Below are 11,252 nucleotides of genomic sequence, written 5' to 3'. Positions count from 1 at the left end.
CTCAGCCCCAGGCATCCAGAGTCCCGAGAAAGGTCTCACTTCATTTCCCAATGACCAGGGAGCCTTAACATCCCCAAGGACACTCTTCCTTACCAGGGTCAAGTTCTGCATCTGGGTCCATTCTGGGTCAGCCGCAGGAATTCCTCATAGATGGCAACTCTGTCCAATCTCTGTGCCAAGGCGGCAAGGTACACAGGGAGTCCACGCCAGTGTGGTTACTGTGGGGGACAGACCTGGAAGGGCACAAGGGATGAACAAGTGTGTCTAGAATTCTACCTTGATTCTAGATTCCCTGCTTCTGTGTCCTGTCCAAGATAACTTTCTGCAATAATGTAAACATTTGTCTGCACTACCAAATACACTCATTATCATCCCCATGGTGTTATCAAGCACTTAAAATGTGGTTAGTGTGTGTGAGTGAGGAACTGAATTTCTCATGTAATTTCAAGTAATTAATTCATAAATAAATAACCACAGGGAGAACATTTTTGAAACATTTGAGAAAGATTTTCTGCAAATGCATAAAAACAATGAAAACACTGGTAAAAATTGTCAAAATCAACTTTTCAGAAGTCTAGAAATTAATCAACAGCTTGTAAGAATCTGAGGAGGGTTTAGTGAAGAAACATGGTGGAATCTTGATAACGGGAGCAAACTTTGTGGCACTATAACTTGCACTATCCCATCCTGCTCTCACAATATCCTCCATAACTTTGAAAATCATCAGTCTCAGAACCATGGTAGCTGAGATAACCAGCAGCCAAGCAGCCATAATGGGTTTGGAGCTCTGAAAAGAACCATCCCCATCGAACTGTCACTAGCTGACCTTCCTGGCAGCTTCCCGATAAAGCCCCATGTTCAGGGCTTGACGTTACTTGAGTCAGAGCTTGCCCAGGGAGGAAAGTCTGTCCCCAGGGCACTTGCTAAAAACAATCAGAGCTAATTGTTTTCTATTGTAGTTGCCTGAGGGAGTGATACCAGCTGAGGCAGGCAAGAGGTGAGCCAAAAACTTAGAAGAAAACTTGGGGGAATGTGATGTCCACAGGGGCCTTTGAAAAGCTGCAGTGTATTTGCGGGCATCTAGAAGGACACAAGGGCTCAGGGCTATGGCACGCCCAGGCAAGACTTGAGAACATCTTAATCTCTAACCTCTAGTTGAAGGGTTGGGTTAATATCTGAAAACTTGACTATGTATTACACAATATTAATAGAATAAGGGCCAATACCAGGCAATCTCGACCACATACACAGAAAAGAATTTCGCAAAATACAACGCCCTTCGTGTCTAAAAAAGAAAACACTCAACAATTTAGGAATAGAAAAAGCTTTCTCAACCTATAAACAGCATCGATGAAAAACCCACGGCTAACACCATAGTCAATGGTGAAAGACTGAAAATTCCCCCCTAAGACCAGGGACAAGACAATGATGTCTTCCCATATCTCGTATGTTAATCACAGGTACTAAAGGTTCTAATGAGGGCAATCAGGCAAGAAAAAGGAATAAAAGAAATCCAGATTGGAAGGGAAGAGGTAAAACTATTTGTTTTGCAGATGAGAAGATATTGTATATAGAAAAACCTAAAAAATACACTCCTCTCCACACACAATATGTGAATCGTATCCTAATAGGTGTATAAAAAATTTAAATTGCCCCATGTGGTTAGCGGCTACAGTATTGGAGAGCACAGTTAGACTGCTGATATTTGTTGAAAGTCTCCAGAAGAGGAGGAGGAGCAGGATGCTGGAGGTTGGTGGCACCAAATGTTAATGCTTTTCTCATCCCCCAAAAGCCTATGGAAGGAGATGTTAGGATTAGCTGACAGGGATGTGGGGCAGAATGGGCACGATGTAAGTGACTTCCAGATCAATTATGTGTCACGGGAGCTCAGAGTCATCAGCCACCAGCTCAGCCAATGCTTCCAATCTCCTCAACCTACATTAAGTTGGTGACCAGGCAGGAGTGGAATGGAATATGTCTCAAAGTTGGGTGCCGCTGTAGAGCTTGGTGACCTAGAACAAACACGAGGGAGAGTGGGTGAGATGAAGGTCTCCTGGGGATGCACGGCGCCACTGGAGCCAGTGAAAGATCACAGACCTTGGGACAAGGGAGACCTGAGTTCTGATCCTGGCTCTGCCCCTAACTCACTGTGTGACCTTAGGCAGAATACTCCCCTTTCTGAGCTTCAGTTTACCCAGGTGAGAAATGGGAAAGGCAGCTAGGACATCACCCCTGGACACTGAGAGAACCCAGACATGCAGGGAAAGTGAAGGGTTGAAACAATCACATAACAGATATAAGTCAGACGGAGGAATGACGGTGCCCTCAGGGCAAGGAGAGACGGGAGTGGGAGACCCCACCTGGTCCTGGGTGTCTCTCAGCAGGGCGGAGTACTCCGAGGATGTGGGCTCCGAGATGCTGAGGTTCCAGCTGATGATGCGGAAAAGTAGCTGGTGCTCTCTCTTAATGGATAAACTCTGGGCTGCGGAGCCAGGAGCCACCGAGAGGAAGAGCAGACAGGTGGCGACACTCAGCTCCCAGCACAGAGGCATGGCGGACCACGGGATCAGGGTGGCGGGTGCAGACAGCGTCCACACAGGTGGCTGCCCCATCCTTCTCAGGCCTGGGGAGAGAGGGATGTGGGGAGTCTAGAGAGAGGTCCTGAAACCTCCGGGGGTGGGGGCCAGAACAGGAACGAGGAAATGGGAGGACAGTGGAGAGACAGAGAGGGGTGGTCACAAAAGTGGTCATTAGGGGCAAATGCTGAGGGGATGGTCTCACCTGAGGGAGACCAGTCTGCAACTTGAGTAGAAGGGGCCCAGGCTGCTCTTCTTGAACAATGATCCAGCTGGGGAGGAAGGAGGAGGAAGAGGAGCAGGCGGGACAGGGGTTGGAGGAAGGGCTGGGTGGGATTTAACCCACCAGGAGCTGCTGGAACCAGGGTTTCACCAGGCTCTGCAGGACCTTCTCAGTGAAGTTGAACATGGCATAGCCATTGCTCATGTCTGATGAATACCGGAGGGTGGAGATGGTGACGTTGACTGTGAGGGTCTTCAGGTTGTGCCCCAAAGCTGCAAGACGAGAGGGAGAGCGATGGCCATCTCTGAAAGCTGGCCTGAGACCAGACCAGAGTCCTGCACTCATTATAATCTGTCGTCTTCTGTCCCAGTGGCACCACCACCCACCCGTGTGGTCACCCAAGTCAGAACCAGCACATCTACTCAGCTCCTCCTCCCTCCCAGTAACACCCATTCACCTTGCACACTGGTCCTCACATACACTCCCTCTCTCCATCCCTGTCCTAGCTCAGGTCTTAACTTCCTTCACCCGGACCAACACCCCAGCAGGCTCACTGGATGCTCTGTCTACAGGATGTTCTACATGGACTACTAGAAGAATCTTTCTGAAATGAATACCTCACTAGGGCCACCACTGCTCTAGTACCTCCCATGGCTCCCTATGGCCTTCAGTGTTTAGTTCAACCTTCTTGACCTGGCACTCAAGTCTCTACTCAATCTGGCTCCTGCTGACTTTTCAGTCTCATTTTATCCATCTATTGCGGGTTAAACATTATGCTTCATGCAACCCAAATTCGTTTCAATTCTCCCCATACGGCATCTTGTTTCTGGCCGGAGCCTTTGCTCATGGAATCCTCTCTGCCAGGAAAACCCTTCATCCTCTATTTACCAGGGTCCCTCCTACACATTCTTAAAGACTTCATTCTGTTGAAACTTTCTCTAGCAAGCTCTTTCCCTCCAAATTATGCCAGGTGCCTCTCCCCAAAATATCCCACATTGTATTATAATGATGTGTTAATTTCACAAGACTAGGGGCTCTCTGAGAGCTGGCCTTAGACTGAATCGTTGGTATAATCTTTGTGATCATCATGATTGTCCTAAATCCAGAATTTTATACCCTGGCTTCCCACCTCCTGGATCAAACCTGGCTCATGGGGAGTGGGGCCAGAGAGCTTCTCTTGGGAAGGAAAAGGGGCCCCCAGATACCTGTGGTGGCTTCTGGTGGCTCAGGTGATGATCAAGTATGCAGGGACGTGGTGGCTGGCTCGGGAGCTGTGGATAAGGCTGTCATCAGGGAGGGACAGAGTGGGAGGAGACCCGAGGCTCACACGGGCTCCAGCACTGGCTGTCTCAGGACCACCATTCACAGGTGAAGCATAAATGAGAGTGAGGGGACCGGTGACTGTGTGAGTAGAAGGAATGAGCAAGCCTGTGGAGGAGAGGAGCCCAAGAGAGAGAGATAGGTGAACAAGAGTGACTGAACTCAGAGGAGAGATAGATAGGCAGAAAAATGGGCAGATGGATGGGATACCTGGAAAAGGAGGACCAAGGGCAGGGCTTTAGGAGAATTAAAGTGAAAACCATGTGGGGTCAGAATGTGGTGGAGAACATGTCTGTGTCTAAGGCTTTCTCACACTGGCTGGGACTCTCCACCAGAACCCGGGAGGGAGAGAAGGGATGAATTAGGGTCCTTCCAGGTCCTTCCTTCACCAAGGACAGCAGATGAAAGAGAACAAGTGCTCCCAAACTACAAATGCAGACGGGACACAGGAGACCAGGGCCAGGAATACTCACTGGTGGTAGTTGGGGCCACGGCTCCATAGGTGTAACCTGTGGAGAGAAGGTGAGAGGAGCTGAGCAAGTGTTGGGGTGAACATAAAGAATTAAGGGAGAGAAAGGATGTAGGGACCTTTGTGGGAAAAGCAGAGGGGAAAGCAGAGGGGACGAGTGGAGGGGTGTTCAGGGGGAAGGCAATAAGATGGAAGGTGGCTGGACCCAGTGATCACACAGTGATGAGAAGACTGAACCCAGACCAGGAGGATAGAGAGATGGATCATAGCTCACTTTAGAGCAATGGAGGGAACACAGAACAGACAGCGTGGCTGTAGCACAGCCCCTCACCACTGAAGTAGAGGCTGTCCCAGTCCAGGGTGAAGGAGCCCAGGTAGGTGACGCGCTGAGTCTCATGGCTCAGCTCCCAGTAGAGTCACTCTCTGTCCAGCCTGGGACCTGCGGGGGTCAGAATGGAAGGTGCAGATGATGTCCACGCCAGTGGCTACCCCACCCTTCTCAAGCCTGGGGGAGGAAGATCATGGGGATGTGGAATACTGAGCAGGGGTCATTCTGGGTGTGTAAAGCGAGAGAGGGGAAGGGAGGAAGGTGATGGAGATGCTGAAGGGGCTGCTCTGATGCCTGCAGGGGCTCTCCTAGGTGTCTACCTTGTGAGACAACCCCCTGACAAGTAAGACCTGACTTCTTTTAGGATGTGGATGGGGGGGCCTGTGAGTGGCAAAGAGGGGTGAACACACAGACCTGGGTGAGGGGGCACCTGCAGGTCTGCACAGACAGCAGCGAGAACAGTCAGTGGCCTGTGCCATCTGACACATGCAGGCAAGAAAGCACCGTTATGTTCTCTTGGTTCTACACTCCATGGTCTTCTCTTTCTACTTCTTTCCTACTCCACAGCCATCACTCAGGCCTAGGGAACAATCATCTTATTCCTAATCTTATTCCCAATCTTATTCCCAGCACCTCCTATCTTGCCTATTAAGTCTTTATTCTTAACCATGAAGTCCATTTTAACCCACATGCTTAGACCAAACGCTAATCACATCATCCTTCTACTCGCATCTCTCCAGAGTGTTCCCATTGTTCTAAGAACAGAGTCCCAAGTCACCCCTGATCTGATCCTGCCTGTCCCCCCTCGCCAGTGTGGCTCACACCCCTCCCCGTGTGTTGACTCGGCTCAGCCATCCTTCTTCTCAGTTCATGGACACACCAGGCTCTCTGCTTCAGGGGTGTCCTCATGCGTGTCCCTCTGCCTGAAACGCTTTCTTGAACACACTCCCACACCCTCACTCCAGTCTAACCCTCCTGCCAGCTAAATCCAGTCCCAACTCTAGCTCTCAAGCTAAATATCAGTCCTTCTCAAGAGGGCTTCTCTGCCCCCTCATGTTGATTCCCCTTGTGCCAAACTCCCACATCACTCTCATCATTAACTTTTCAAAATCCAAATTCCCAAATACAATGTAAATTCCATGGAGGTGGGACAAGGTCTCTCTGGTTCTCCAGGTCCCCATGCATGTGTCCCAGGGCCTGGCTCATGAGATGAGGAACCATCCCGGTTTGTCTAGGACTGCCCTGGTTTGAACACTAAACGTCCTGTGTCCTGGAAAACCCCACTGTCCTGAATAAACGAGGATGGTTGTTCACCATTAATTATACACTCAGAGACTATCTATTGCATGACCAGCACACATTCCCCTCAAGAACATCACAGGAAAGCTAGAATGAAAAAGGCACACACACATACACACACAATTAGTAGAGGCCAACAACTAAATACAAAAGTACTTAACAAGATTCTCTGCAACGTGAATCACCAGACCGTTATTTCAGAAAAGTTTCAAGAAACAAAGTTAATTCCCTTTAGAAGGCAAGGTGGAGAGGATAGTCTTTTTGGAGACTAGCGCCCTTCCCTTCAATCTACAGTGTTGCTTAGTACTCCTCCAAATGATTTGAAATGTCATAAAGAAAAAAAATGCTCAAAATAAATCTGGCTACTGGCAAATTCAATTTTAAATTTGTTATTAATACAAAGAAGTTCAAATCATCTTTTTCCCTGAATGCTCCTTTATTTCAAATTTATGTGGAGGATTTATAGGACTTTAGAAATCAAATTGAATGGGTCTAAGGAATGTTGCTGAGTATCCCTGCTAATATTTCATGGGATGTCCTCTAATACTACATACACACGCAAAACATTTCTGTGTTTATATTATATATAAATCCTGACTTTTGAATATTATGCAATGCAAGTAAATCTATATTTTCTACTATAATACACATTTGCAGTTATTTAGGTTTGTTTCATGTGTTTTTATTTGCATATAACTGTACTTACTGAAATATTTACCACATAGAACCACACACAGCTTACCATCTTTCCATCCATCAACTATAAATAATTTTTCTCAAGATACCTTCACTCTCAGTGACTCCAGGTGGTGACAACCGGAGCCCAGGAAAGCTCACTGGCAGGTCTTCTGCACAGCAGATGCTGCCGGAACCTGTTGGTACCAGGTCCACAGGGTACTCACCTGGTCACACAGAAATCCATGGATCAGCGAGGACAGGTGGACCCTGAGCCTGGTTTCACATCAAACTTGAGCTCCACGGATGCTTTTCGTGTCTGAGGGGGGATAAAAAGCACAAACAAGCTTTTGAGGCCTTTTATAGGGTGTTGGATGGAAAGGCCAACCCCATTCACTGTTCTATTTTTGTATTTACTGATTTAACTGTAACTGTTGGTTGTGGCTGGATTTTCCCGATTCCTATCCAGCCACCTGTTGCTCTCCGACATGGGAGAAAGCAGCTTCGTGCTGTGTGCACTTGAGTCGCTCAACTCACTTGGCTGGACAGAGACTTTTTGGTGACTCTGGACCCTTTAAACAAGCTTGTCATTTAGGGACCCTGTAAGTGACTCGCTGACTTCTCAACAAGTTCCACACTTCATTCAGGGCTCGGGAGATTTTCAGGTCCTGGAGCAGGTTTCCCAACCTCGGCACAACTGACATTTGGGGCCGGATAATTCTCTGTGGGGCTGTGCTGGGCCCTGGAGGATGCTGAGCAGCATCCTTGCCTCCCCCCCAGATGCCAGGAGCGCCCCATTTGTAACGACCCAAACATCGCCTCCAGAAGCGGCTAAAGCCCTCTGGGGACAAAATCACACGGAGGACGGTGACGGGGACTCAGAGGAGGGGACGGCGGCGCCCCGAGCCAGGAGGAACAGCAGCCTCGGGGGCCCTGAGCGAACAGCCCGGGGGAAACGGGGCTGCGAGGGGACGGAGAGACTCCGACCCCTGCCGGGGCTGCCCACGGCCCAGGCCCCTCCCTGGACCGCGACTGGAGCCGGGACCGCCCGCCGCTCACCGAGCTCCGCCTCTGAGGGCGAACGTCCAGGGGAATTCGGTCCGCAATGAGAAGACGGAACACACCGCTAAGAACGCCCGCTCCATCCACGGCGCCGCCCGCGCTTCCGGTTCCGGTCTCGGGCGGGCGTTCGGTGAGGACGAACGTTTGGGGGCTGCGGATTGAGGCGGCGGGCGGGGCGAGGCCGTGCACCCCAGCCTCGGGGGAGATGTCTAGTTTCTAGAGTGAGTGAGAAGCTGGAAAGCAGGCTGGGTCAGCATCAGGGACAGGGACAAAATCTATGGGCGGGGCAGTGTGCGGGAACAAGTTCTAGGGGCGGGCTGTGGGCGGAGCCAAGGCTGTGAGTGACAGCAGGCCGGGGAGGCAGTTCTATGGGCGGGAACAAGGGTGCAGGCAGGGCAATGAGCAGGGACCAGGCTGTAGGCGGAGGCAGGCCCGAAAGTTGTGGGCTGAGACCAGTTCCAGGGGCGGGAAGAGGTGGGGTGTGGGTGGAATAATTCAGGCAGACTTTACAGGGGGAGGAAATCAGCTCCAAGGGCGTGGCTGGAGGGGAGGCTTTCCGTGGACCCCTAGAATGCACAGGTAGCTGGATGTTGAACAGCTGTTCTTCATTCCTTTCCCCACCTTTACATAGCCTCATAGAACGATGTGCCCATATTTAGAATTCTAAATTTTTTGTGCGTTTCCTGTTCTTAATTTCGTTAAAAAATTGGATCATATATTCACATTTCTCTACAACTTGCTGTTCCAAGCCAGTAGATAAGGATATAACGCTATTTTAATTTTAAAAATCTGGGGGGAGGGAGGCCTACGTCGTAGGTGCACGTATAAGAAAACTTCAAATATTCTCACTCTACCACTGTCTCCCGGTACTTTTGCACAGAGATAAACATCCTTTCCTCCTCTATCCTTCCAGACATACTGTGTATATGTGGGACTGTGTATATGTTCAAGCCCAAGAGGGGTGTCCCCAAGCAAAACCTGAAGCCCATGAATTGTCTCATGCATCAGAAGTTAATGAGAAGAGATTTAATTTTCTGGTGGAAGGAGAGGAACCAGTGATGAATCCATAGGAAGACAACAAAGAAACAAGAGAATTTTACCATTTAAAAAGTCAAAGGAAAAAGTGAGAAAGAAAATGTATTCATACTAGCTGACGTAGCACATTTCTGGATAAGATTCGTATGCTATAAAATGGTAAACACTGATGTCATAAAACAGTAGACATTGAATTTTGATTTATCTTAATTCATTAAATAGTTATATTGGGCAAGGGGAATTATGTTTTTAACATATGTAAGAACTCTTCGTGCTGATTTTTTCAGAGAATAAATAAACTATAAATAGTCAAAATCTGAAAAATGAAAAAGCTGTATGAGTAGCTAATTTAGAAATATAGATTTTAAACCAGAAAATTAAAGAAGTTGTTTTTGGAACCAGAGTCAAGAGTGGGGAAAGTAGCTTTTCATTATAAGCCTTGGAGTATTATTTGAGAGATGTGCGTATACATACACACACACGCACACACACGGAAGCCTGAATTTGTATTCCAAAGGGATCATCTAACTCTACAAAGAATTTGTAAAAAGGATTCACTTTACAAGAGTAGAACGTATTTTGAAAACTACAGACTTCAAGCATTAAAAAAGCTGTCATCATCCCGGTGGAAAAATGAATGGGGCATCACTTTCCAACCCACATGTTGATAAGCCTTTTACATACATTACTCTTGAGTATTCTCACAGAAACCCATAAGGAAGATGGTATTATCTATCTCCATTTTGCAGATGAGGAAATTGGTGACAGCATATTGCTAAAATTTTCATATAAGTTCTCAATAGATATTGTTTTATCTTAAAAATGTTTATTGAATTTTCTTTTCATTAATAAAATGATATGTGTCACTCTTACAAATAAGCAAATGATGTGTAAAAGCAATTTAGCAAAACTACAGTTTTCTTTTGATATAATTAAATATAACAATCACTTTATCATTTTTCTGCTGTCTGCCTCACATCTACGAAGATGCTTCGTATCCCAAAGGCTTACTAGAAAAATCTACTAAAAATCAAGAATCAGGGAATACCCATATTATGCCAGGTTCCTGAATACATGCAAAAAAAGCCATTATAACAATTTTTTGTACAGAAATCTTAGATCATTCATGAAATGATAACGACACAAATCATGATTAGGCAAGGTATTTCTGTAGAATGACAAATATTTAAACTTTAGACATTTAGAAAGGTAATTCATTACAGTAACTAATGTGTATAAGAATTTTTTCAAACTCACTAAGTGCCAGGAAGTCATTTGACAAAATGCACTGCAATATTATTCACAATAACCAAGAGATAGAAACTGCCTAATTGTGCACCCGTGGGTGAAAGGATGAAGAAAATCTGGGGCATCTATACAATGGAATATTATTCAGCCTTAAAAAGGAAGGAAATCCTGTATTCAGAATTGCTTGCCTGGATAATTTCAGTAGCCATGTGCTTTCTTCCTTAGTCCCTTCTGATCCATTCACCAACCAGGAACCAAGGTGATCCTTTTACAATGTAAGCGCCACAACCTCTAATGGATGCCTAAAAGAGATTTTGGAGGTGGACTGCCTGGGTACCAGCTGTGTGACCTTGGTCAATTATATAACCTCTAATGTTCCTCATCCATACAATAGAGGTTAATAGTATTGTCTCCATGGCATTGTTGTGAGGATTAAATGAGTGAATACATGTCAGATGCCTAGAAAGTGCCTGGCACATGATAAGGCATCATGAAAAATTTAACTGTAATTATAATCAAATTAAATATTGTGATGGCCTATTAATTAAGTTGAACCATATGAAATTTCTAATATTCAACCATTTTGACCCATTATTATTGTTGAATAAATGATAAAAGTCTAGGCAGGTTTGTTAGAGTCAAAAAGGATTGGATAAATGAAAATATTATTAGAAAAAATGATCTGAAATAGATTGCTTTGCAATTTACAAAGCAGTTTCTCATACTTTGTTTCATTTAATCTCTATAGAATGCTTTTCAAAGTCTTATTACCACTGTCTCTGAAGGAGTAACCGACTTTCCCCAAATCACACCACATTAAATAACACAATTAGAGTGGAAACATCATTTCAAGTATAAATCCCATATGATATTTTTTTCCCCTTCATAATAACATTGGTCCTCTCAAGCAAGTGATGAAATAATGTTGATTCCTAGGAACTTAGTCTTAAAGAGACATACTCTCAGATGATAAACACTATGTATTTGAAACAAGGGTGTTGTGAGAAGAAACTTGGA

At 46.2% G+C, this 11,252-nt stretch overlaps 1 long non-coding RNA gene across 2 annotated transcripts; it reads right to left on the bottom strand.

Annotated features, from left to right (window-relative positions):
- Positions 1-4,517: 4,517 nt before the first annotated feature.
- On the bottom strand, positions 4,518-8,128 carry LOC131401744 (uncharacterized). Of its 2 annotated transcripts, none has more exons than XR_009217923.1 (4): positions 8,015-8,128; positions 7,118-7,209; positions 4,920-5,027; positions 4,518-4,628 (listed from the first exon to the last, which is right to left on the bottom strand). It is a non-coding gene; the product is annotated as an uncharacterized LOC131401744 (long non-coding RNA). The 2 variants fall into 2 exon arrangements; XR_009217922.1 differs by having other exon boundaries at positions 7,950-8,027.
- Positions 8,129-11,252: the final 3,124 nt, after the last annotated feature.

This window comes from Diceros bicornis (assembly GCF_020826845.1).
Source record: "Diceros bicornis minor isolate mBicDic1 chromosome 13 unlocalized genomic scaffold, mDicBic1.mat.cur SUPER_13_unloc_1, whole genome shotgun sequence".
NCBI lineage: Eukaryota > Metazoa > Chordata > Mammalia > Perissodactyla > Rhinocerotidae > Diceros > Diceros bicornis.
Note: the sequence above shows the minus strand (reverse complement) of the source record. Positions and strands in the feature narration are given on the sequence as shown.